The sequence below is a fragment of the Macrobrachium rosenbergii genome, chromosome 48 (genome assembly GCF_040412425.1).
Source record: "Macrobrachium rosenbergii isolate ZJJX-2024 chromosome 48, ASM4041242v1, whole genome shotgun sequence".
In the NCBI taxonomy this organism is placed as follows: Eukaryota; Metazoa; Arthropoda; class Malacostraca; order Decapoda; family Palaemonidae; genus Macrobrachium; species Macrobrachium rosenbergii.
In genome coordinates, this window is record NC_089788.1 from 14,188,624 (window position 1) to 14,200,501 (window position 11,878).

At 35.6% G+C, this 11,878-nt stretch overlaps 1 protein-coding gene across 4 annotated transcripts in view; it reads right to left on the minus strand.

Moving 5' to 3' along the window:
• The window catches only part of BORCS5 (BLOC-1 related complex subunit 5), a 352,792-nt gene that overhangs the window by 50,531 nt on the left and 290,383 nt on the right, over positions 1 to 11,878 (minus strand). The window lies entirely within an intron of this gene.

Genomic DNA, 11,878 nt, shown 5'->3' on the forward strand with positions numbered 1-11,878 from the left:
ACGTTGGCTACACTGATTTTAAGCAGTCTATGAAACGACGGCAATTGTCCCGAAGCATTCAACTTCTGTGTCTTCAATCTTACACCTTTTTTCAACCATTTGCGCCTTACATTTGCGTTTTCACCTCTTCCTCTAATTTCCCCTTGAGGTACGAAAAAGGCCTATTTATAATATCAAGCTGACAACGTAAGTTCCTTTGGTTTCCCTTATTTGCGCTATGGGGTAAGGCATCACAAGATACCGAAAGAAAAAACTGACCGTGTACGACGCCTTTACAAACGACCACCAGTACCAAGTGTACTCGGGGCAAATACATGATTCTAGTGATTCTCCAGTCGTAGCAATTAATTCGATATTCATTCAAGAGTATTTCGTTCATGGTATCGCTTCTAAGTGAAATGCTTTATTCTTGAGAGCTTTGCCCCGCCTTCATGTGAGGCTGACTGCTTGGGTCTTCTCATTCTGTACATTTCAATAAGTAACACACATCACACCAAAAGTAAGAGCACTTCGTCATTACCCATTAATTACATTTATACTTGGCCTTCTATTAATAATTTGAGCATAAAAATTACGGGTATTTTATCTCATGCCCTAATCTAAAAATCATTTTTGACACGCATCAATTTCTACATAGTTCCTCAAAATTTGAATCTATTCTAAAGTAACTTAACCAAATACATCAGTTCCAAAAGTACTTAACTCACAAGTACCAATTCTTTTAATACAACTGTCCTGGATTAATTAATAACAAGGCTTCAGCAAGGCAACATCTACGGGGAATCTTCAGTCATACGAAAAATTACTAGAGAATCAGATCATTATACTACCAATACGCCTCCAAATGAACATATTTATCTGAAGGATCTCCAAGGTGTAAGGAGATCGGAGTTTGGGAAAGAGAAAATAATCACAGAAGTCTAGGGTAGGAAGAGAATTCACAAAATCGGAAATCATCGACATCTGTAAGTAAAGAAAGAAAATCACCGAAATCAGTAAGCCTGTTAAGGCAATCAAGTTGCTGGAAGATTCAATATATGGAATCATGAATAGAATTCCAAAGCATTAAAAATGGCAATCCCCCCCTCCAATAACATATTCCATATTTTTCTCAACGGACAAGTTTCAGTCTCTTGCCAAGGCACTCAAGTGATAGTGAATTTCTTACATGCAACTTCCTGGCGGCTTCTCGGCAGAATGAGATGAATATGACCCTACGGAATACTGCGGTGGTTTACCGCACTCGCCTCAACACACGTGTGGAGTGGTGGTGGCGGGGGGGGGGCGGTTGTTGTTGTTGTTATTACTCAGGTGAACAGGTAAACACTAAGGCAAATTTCATTATAACTTTTTGGGTTTCTATTGACTTGCAGTGAACTTTGTAGCTAGTAGTTAGTTGACTGCAGCAGATTAGAGCTCAGTTTGAGGACAGTATATGACTAATAAACTCACCTTAAAATACACTTCTTTTACTCTTGGAGGGGGTGGCGTCAAACGGGGTCAGACTTCCGAGTCTCTGCAAGCCTTTTGGGGTCAAGTTGCTAGACTAATGCTCTTACACACACACACATATTTTATATATATATATAATATATATATACACATACACACACACACACACACATATATATATATATATATATATATATATATATATATATATATATATATATATATATATATATATATACTGTATATACATACACACACACACACACACACACACACACATATATATATATATATATATATATATATATATATATATATATATATATATATATATATATATATATATATATATACACATATTTCAGAATCTTACGGCATGATAGGCAGCATCATCGCTTACCAAGCGAGAGGTCCCAGGTTCGACCGCTGAATTTTGAACCTGATAGTTAGACGTCTATGGTAACAAGGTTCTATATACAGATATATATATTTATATATATATAATATATATAAATGTATGTATGTATGTATATATATATATATATATATATATATATATATATATATATATATATATATAATATATATATATATATATATATAACGATGTAACTAAAAGAATAGACAGCCCTTGGTACAAGTAGGCTTTATCAGTGACTAGATAGCTTATCTAGAAAGACCCTTACCCGGTATCTCTTTTACCACATAACAAGAACGCTTCTCAACGCACCTCGAGCAGGGATATTTCATCTTTTGATCAAGTGCCAAACAGCCAACGGTGCATAATCTATTCCTTTAAAATTTCTCATTCATACAGAAAACTTTTACATTAAAATATATTATATTACACATCTGCAACTAAGCTAGTATTCAAGAAATGAATTCTTTATTAAAGGAGTTTTCACACATGACTTCAGTATATTTACAGTATTTTCCATATTTCCTAAGCGATTTAAAGCAACTATCTAATTCTATTTTTGGGCATACTTTCAATCTCTTTTCTACATTTTCACATAATATCTTTATCTCTGTGACAACTAAAAATACAATAAAGAGGAACATACAAAACACACACACATATACGTACATATGTATATCCGTATGTATGTATACTGCCCTAAAATGGAAGACTGCAATATCTACAAAAATACAAAACTGATAAAAATGGTAGATATTCCCTTGCCTTACTGCTGATTTTGCAGATACTGCAAATGGGACCCCCTAAATACTCGTGGAAATCATTGAAGAATCATTCTGAAACTGCAGTAACTTGTGTATTAGTGTTTCAAGAGCCCAATAGGTGGTATTATTTGACTAATACACCAGAAGCTAGTGAATTCCCAATGTAATAATGATGGCGTGCATGGCTTTTGAAGTGGAATCAGTAGTCAGGAAACTCATGGGATGGAGAGCATCAGGCTCTGGTGGAATCCTAGCAGGGATTTGGACTGATTAGACTGTTTTGCAGACTCGGAATGAATAAACAATGCCTTATAACTGGGAACTGGAAGTCTTGGCAAAAGTTCCAAGGAGGTAACAGGATTTAACGTGGAAACTATAGGGACACTGCACTTACTCTGTTCTGGGAAATTTTCATCGTGGGCATTGCACTTACTCTGTTCTGGGAAATATTCATCGTGGGCATTGCACTTACTCTGTTCTGGGGAATATTCATCGTGCTTATTCTTTGCAGATTGGAGAAAGAGATAGATACAATGCTTAGTGATAAAAACAAGTTGGTTTTAGAAGGGGTAAGAGTTGTACAGATCAGATATTTGTGTCCAAACATATTGTGCCGCCGAGTATTTAAAAAATCATCTTCTGATGGCCTTTACTGATAAGATGGCAATTTAACAACTTTCATAAACTACTAATATGAAAAGTCTTGTGTCACAATGGTATTCTCGTTAACAATTTAACGCTGACTGTGCCGAAATTATCTATCAATAAAGTCGATGCAAAGTTCATATGGTTGGAATCCTCTCATGTGAATTTATACTCAATAGTTGGATGCTACAGGGAAATGTTATGTCAACTTTGTTATTTGCCGTTCTTTTAGATTTTATATCGGGAAAGTGGGTGGAGACGGAAATGGCTCGGACTGGAATAACAACAGATATCTGACAGACTTACAATAAATACACGATGATTTAGTCACTAAACGCAGCATACTTTGCAAAGCTTGCTTAACAGAATGCATCATACAGTATATCAAGAGAGACAGGACACATGAGACATCTAAGGAAATAATTACCGAGAAGAAAATATGCACAAACGGATGAACCAACGCTCAATGGATTAATGACCCTGATAACCTTTGACATGTTTAGGAACAATGACATGCAATACAAGTTCTCTCGAGTTGGAATTCACTGAAAGAATAAAATTGTAAATCAAACAATGGGTAGAGAGAATAAGATTTGGAAATCAAATAAGACTGGAATTACATATGAAAGTAGTCTATCATTATCAATCTGTATTGCTCTGCGGACACGAATTGAGGTATGGCGATGAAACGGAATGATGAATGACAATGAAACGAAATGATGAAGGAAATTACGGAAGTTCCATATATATACATAAGATAATGATGATGGGGTTCGTGACAGTGACAGCTAGATTTCTGTCAGCACCAGAAGGTGGAAAACACAGGCCTGTATGGACGAGAATTTTAAGACAAGGGGAGATGTGTGGGGATTTGTGCAAGGAAGGCAGCATAGGAGAGACGTAAGTGGCGCAATTTCACAAAGGCCCTTTCGCACTGTAAGGCGTTGAAGGAGGGGAGGGGGGGCAGTGGCGTAGCTAGCATTCTATCAGTGGGGGGCTACGTGGGGCCATGATATTTTTTGGGGGACAGAAAAGTACACAAAACTGATGTACAATTCTGTAATTAGTAAAATATACTATTCTCGAATGTATATATCCATGAGAATGAAGGAAAATCACAGTATTAGTAATTAGTAAACCTGTATTTGAAATGCGAGAGCTCAATTGTCAATTAATTTTCAAACTTACAATATGCAAATGTATCAAATACTTTAATGTAAATTTCCTCACAACCTTATATTCAACACTAGCCTAATTTCTATTATCAAGGTTTAACTTTCAACTATAGTATAATAAGCCTTGTCATGTAAATATATCAAAATAGTGCATATCATCAACAACACAAAAGACTGATGATCCTCCACAGTCTCTTCAAAATTTCAACCTATCCCACTCCCGCTTCTTCATCTCCTCTCCCTGGAAATTAACTCTGAGCAACAGTGGCAAATTGCATTGCACTTATTCAAAACTGTAACTATAGTTTCAGTCACTTCATATTTCTATATAAGTTAACATTAAGCTGGTTAAAATATCATGAACAATCATGTTATTTGTGTTAAAAACCTATAATTATAATTCTGCTTTTGACCACCAAAAGTTCAAGTTTAGCTACAAAGGGGGAAATTTCAACTGGGGAGCCTAGGAGGGGGAGGGCGGACGCCACCTGGCCCGTATAGCGACGCGACTGAGGTGGGGGAGAAAAACGAAGAAGAAAAAGTAGAAAAAAGTAGAAGGTGATGATGATGATGACGATGATGAGATTACCCTCCACCCTACAGTCGAGACGATAAGTCTCAGGGTATTCCCCTCAAGGGCAGCATCCTTCACCACTGGCAGTGTGGATGCCTTCGCATGGCAAGACTAAAGGTGGAGTGCATTACACGCAGATTTTCATCCTGCTTATTCCTTGTTTTCATTTTCGAAGGTACGATCATAGTATTCTACAAAATACATAAAATACATTAATACAAAGAACACGAGAAAAGTATGAAAAAATACGGCAAAGCTGCAAAGGGCTTTAATTACGCATTACAAGCTCTCTTTAACTAGCAAAAACATCACGCTTACGTTCTGTTCAAAGCTTATAAAATACGCACACACACACATACACTCTCTTGAGGTCAATAAAAATACGTTTACATTCTCTTTTAAAATTTCAAATGAGTATAATTACACTACCTCTTAGACTTAAAAAATAATATACAAACAAAATCCCTAAATCATTCATTCTTAAAAAAAATATTCTGAAATAATGTAGTCAACTTAAGTAGAAAGAGAGAACACAAACAGACTGTGTGTGCGTGTGTGTGTGTGTGTGTGTGAGAGAGAGAGAGAGAGAGAGAGAGAGAGAGAGAGAGAGAGAGAGAGAGAGAGAGAGATTGGCACCAAACACCTATAAGACATTTTGACAACAAAATCAATTGTGGAAAAAACTAATAACTTTAGCGCCTTATTATTTATACTTACAGACTACTTGAAACCCACTTATGCGTCAACAAATATTTACAATCAGAAAAACAAAGCCCATGACATTGACGTTAATGCGTTTGAAATATTTTCAAACGAAAAGTAGTAATATATATATATATATATATATATATATATATATATATATATATATATATATATATATATATATATACAGTATATATAGGACAGGCTACAGTGCATATATGCGATTGTTTTGATAGATTTTTCAAAGAGTGAAAATGGACGTGACCTTTAATCTGATTTTCAGTGAAAAAAAAAACCGAAAATTATGGGAATAGGCTCTGTGATATAAGTATATACATATAATATAAATATGTCTATATATATGCACATACATAAATATATGGGCATGAGCTTTCATTATATATATATATATATATATATATATATATATATATATATATATATATATATATACATATATACATATACATATATATAATGAGACATGTGGCACGTGGCCAAGACCTGTCAACCGTATGCAAGTCGACCACAACATCGGAATACGCGTGTTTGGCGGGGGGTTCGTCCCACAAAGATCTTCCCACAACCACTCACTCCAGCATCGCGATAACAACATGAAAGAATCCACAAATTTCGAAAGGTCATTCATACTACTATACACAAGCAATAGTATAAACATAAATTATATATATACGAGTATATATAAAATATATATATATATATATATATATATATATATATATATATATATATATATATATATATATATATATATATATATATATATATATATATATATATATATATATATATATATACACACAAACACAGAACGTCCACTGGTCAAGAGGAAACAAGAGATTTTCTTAAATACATACAGAAATAAATCATGTTTATATTTGCATCAACAAATACACAGACTAAGCTACAGCAAAATTTACGACCCTTCCACCCCGTGTCAGAAACATCTGTAACCATCATCATACCACAGATATTTGCCTGGTTTCAAACGAGAGAGAGAGAGAGAGAGAGAGAGAGAGAGAGAGAGAGAGAGAGAGAGAGAGAGAGAATAATGTTGGTCATTTTAACATAGCACTGTGCCATTACACTGCTATGTTTTCTCTAGCTGCGCGTAATATCACATGACAAGAGAGAGAGAGAGAGAGAGAGAGAGAGAGAGAGAGAGAGAGAGAGAGAGAGAGAGAGAGAGAGAGAGAGAGAATTTGTTTGTCATTTTAACATAGCACTATCCTGTTACAGGGCTCTGTTTTCTCCAGCGTCGCCAAATATTATAAGGAGAGAGAGAGAGAGAGAGAGAGAGAGAGAGAGAGAGAGAGAGAGAGAGAGAGAGATATGGGGGGAGGAGATATCTAATCTCACGCTCTTATCTTGAAGGACCGTCAAGATAGGTACCCCTACAGAATGTATTTATTCACTGATATCACGATCCGAGCGACATACACAGCTTTAGATAAGTTAACGTATGAGTGTTGGAGACTACGAGAATATTCTGAACATAAGATTTCCACAAAGGGAGATGAGAAAAGAATTAAACTGCATGAGGAACAAATGATAAAAAGTTGGTAACTTTACGCACTAAAGAATGATAAATTTATGATGGCAAAGAGCAACATTTCAAAAGCTGAAAATAAAAATATAATGTAAGGACGACAGAAGGTTTCAGGATATTCAATATTACGCAGAGAAAATGGGGAAAACGAAGTTTGAGCAAATAATTATCGAGCGCGCGGCAGACATGCACGCACACACACACAATATATATATATATATATATATATATATATATATATATATATATATATATATATATATATATATATATATATATATATATATATATATATATATATATATATATATATACATACATATATAATGCATATAATGTTATATCTCCTCACCTCCGTTTACCCATTCGCATCGTAACTTTCACAATCAAGTCCTATCATTTGTCTAATCAGCCAAATACATCCGCGTTCAAAATACTTTATTCACTTGAATATCGAGTCTAGAATTGTTACAAAACACAATTTCAATTGCACAACAATAAACACATTCCCATAAAAGCTCAATTGATGCGTAGTACAATAGGGAATTACAGTGGCAGCTTACTCTAAGCCTCCACCCCCCCCCTCCTGCCACCCCCAAAACAACCCTTTTCTCAAGAAGCCTAAACTACGACGGCAATATTTTGAATACTCTGAGTCACCTCTGCCTTAGCAAAGGAATGTTGCAAACGGGCAAGCCTTACGGGAGGTGTATATAAAACAGGAGCAAATAACGCCTTGTGAGAAAATGGTAAACTAAAAGCAGATAATCTTGTCTACAATATGATGATGGAGTATCTTGTAAAAGGTTACATAGTCGAAGCTTTCCTGTTTTCATGGTATATATCTTGACGGAGTGATGACTACTCAAGTCTGGTGTTTTCTCTCTACTCTCTTTCTACCTCCCTCAACCATAATTACGACCCTCAAAGGTCGAATAACAACTAGATACCTCATTCACTGCTTAGGTCAACAAATGCATGCCGGATTTTAGGGAAAGCACCCTTTCGTCCCTCCTCGTCCGTTTTGAGAATCGAACACGGGTCACTCAGGTGTGAGCTGGACGCGATACCAAGTTAACAGGCGATACACACATACACACACACACACATATATATATATAAATTGTGTATATATACACATACATGCGTATATATATGTATGTATACACACACATATGTATATATATATATATATATATATATATATATATATATATATATATATATATATATATATATATATATGGGGCAAGTACTGGAAATAACGATAAAAGTAATTTTGATAAAAAAAAAGTAAATTAAAAATTGAGAAAAGGAAAATTTACGAAAAATGTAATACTCTACAACATGCCCTCTGTCCACATAAGAGAAAATACGAGTACACATTAATATGAAGCAAAGAAACTAGTCATATGCATGGAGTACAAGCATATCCGTATGACGTAAAAGAAGGCGCAGGAGAGAAAGTCAGGCGAGAGAAAAATAACACACAATAACACGTCAACAATGGTAGCTCTGTACTCTGCATGAGATAAGATATCAGCAGGCTTTCCGCTTGCAGAATGGCGACGCTGACACCACAGGGCCCAAGCAGCAAACGAGGTTTATACACTCAGCACCTTCTGCATCAAGAGGTCTGTGTAAGCTTTGCTGAGTTGATGTTTATCTTTTGAGTTGCAAGGCAGTACCGATACCACATATGGCTACGATTTGAAAAAATCACTCGTATAGTACACATCGGTAATCGAATCAAATGTCCTAGTTCACGTGATAGTTTCTTGCTTCCATGTAATTTAGAGTACTTGAAATCTATTCAAACATAAGATTCCTTTTTTAATTAATTCCAGTCACTCACATTTTCCAACTGCAAGATCAAATGACAGCTTTCGAAATGAAGATAGACATGTCTTGTAATATACTCACATTTCGTATTTTAACATCACATACTGTATATAAGTCTCTGAATATCATAATTTCTGCCACGACCCCGAACTTCAGAAGTCAGGATTCACCAGCGAAATTCTATCTAACTTGCATTTTTCGTCTTCATTTCTCAGTAACATTTGAAACATTTGTCATCAAGCTTGGTAATATCTAACTTCTCCAATAAAAGCCTGGGAATGGCCCCTGTTTAATAAAAGCTCTTAATTTTAGATCTTAATATTCTCTGTTACTTCAATTTTTTCTCCAACTCCTTTCATACTGAACGGTATTACATGTGCCTTTTTCATGTTTCTAGTGGTGTTCTGAAGGTTCAGTTCTATTCCGTTTACCGTTTTTTTTTCTCACCATATCAACAATAACCCCTTCAAACAACCTGCTCTTTTACCCCACCTAAAAGCTAAAATTGCTCTTTACATACCTCTACAGCCTCATGCTAAGACAAAAAGCGAAGGGTCAAGTTCTGAGATAGGATATAGAATATAGAATTTAGGCCAAAGGCCAAGCATTGGACCTATGAGGTCATTCAGCGCTGACAGGAAAAATGAGAGTAGAAAGGTCTGAAAGGTGTAACAGGAGGAAAACCATGCAACTGCACTATAAAACAATTGTTAGGAGAGGGTGGATGGCAAGGGGGAGAAAGAAAATATGAACGGAGGTACAGTAAAAGGAATAAAAGAGGTTGCAGTTAGGGGCCGAAGGGAAGCTGCAAAGAACCTTAAGTAATGCCTACAGTGCACCGTGTGAGATGCACTAACGGAAACCCACTACGGGGGAAGTTCTGAGATTTATCCTAGTTCTGTTCTTTAGCTAATAATGTGCCACTGCGTTTAATATTAAACTTTCATTCCTGGGAACACACATTTATATAAAATAAGAGATATACAATTACAGTGTATAGTAAAAAATAATTTCACTGATACACTGTAATTTCTCGTCTAAGCAGCTTCTCCGGTGACATGAGGTCCTTATTTACATTCGCTTCGAACCCTTGAACAATCTGTACCGATAATAAAGTTCCTCCACTGTCATTCTAACCAGTTTGGCGTTTACTCGAGAGCAATGTAAATTCTTTTTCACAATTAAGCACAAGGCCCTTTTAACTCGATCGCTTATTTTTCAAGTCCCTCATAAATACTAGACCACTTACATCTTCCACAAATGAGATTCATCTTTCTATTTTCAATTACAATATCGATTCAAGTTGTGCTAAAAAATACGGAACGAAGATACGTTGCAAGTCCAGATTAAGTGAATTTTCAAAAGCATATTTATTACTGCAGTAATGAATCATCAGTTACAAGCTTCTCTCTATTTATGGATAGGTTCTTTGTCGGAAACCCTAAATATGCCACAGGGATATTAAAAGAAAATTCTTTTTGGATGTGGGTGGTCTCGCTCTCAAGTCAACAAGAATCGAATTTCGAAATCACACTATTCACCTACATTTTCACCACTACCCGCAATACATGTTTAGATTTTTTATCCAACAGATGCTGCGGAGATTATAATATGAAGGTGAATGAGATTGTAAATATGAAGGTGGCTACTTTCACAACCTTTTTTTTTTTTTTTTTACTTCATCAAAGTGAAGTTTAAAAGCCCCTTCAACGTCTACAGCCATTTGATTTTTTTCTTCTACAAAAGATGCAACTTAGAGGCAACTTCAATGACCAATTCCCTTGTAAAACACTTCAATCTGAGTTGCTGAACCGATCCGAGGAGCTTTTGTCAAATAAACTAAATGAAATGAAGAAAAGACTAAGAGGCAGTGAGGAGTAAAGCCAGTGAGAAGGGTGACCATAATAAAACGAAACTAAATACACGAAACAATACTAAATGCACAAGCCTTGAAATGACAAAAGGGGAGGCTGCACCATAAAATGGAGCTTTGTGGTGGTGTGGGAAAGTAATGAGAAAAAGAATAAAGGCAACAACAAATGGGAAGAGGGTACTAAAAGGCTCTCAAGAGAAATGAGATGTGAGGGTATGAGAAAGGAGGGCAGAGGGCTCTTGCACTACTGAAGAGCAGGACATATAAGGGGAGGAAACACAAGAGAAAATCAAAGACAAAGGAGCTTGATAAAAAGAGAAGCTGCAAAGGGGGAAAAGGACAAAAAACAAGTAATGAAAAAATGGCTATGATTAATAGTCATACCATTATCAGAGGATACTACCGAAAGATATACGAGAACGACCTTGAAGTTACTATTATAAAAAGTAATAACTTAGAAATAATGCTACACAGAAATGTTACAAGGGAATATACGTGAATCATCTTAAATCAAAATAATGAAAAATGAACAAGGATACATAAGGACCATCAAACCTGCAAGTCAGTTTGAGGGAAAGAATCTTTCCCGCTTTTGATTACTGCATAATGAATCACCTCTCTCTATAACTATCTAAAATCGAGGTATTTTACTAGCACCTGTCTCTTTACAAAAGGCAAACAGCAAGGAATGTGAGATAATAAATCTCCACAGGAGCATTTTTCTTGTCTTTCCCAATCTCGAAACCCCATGTTATTAATTCCAACGGCACTGACTAAATGTAAAGGAACAAACCTTTGAATAACTAAAAGAATACAACATTCTGCATGAAAACAACACAAAGATGCATGTCTTCAAATAA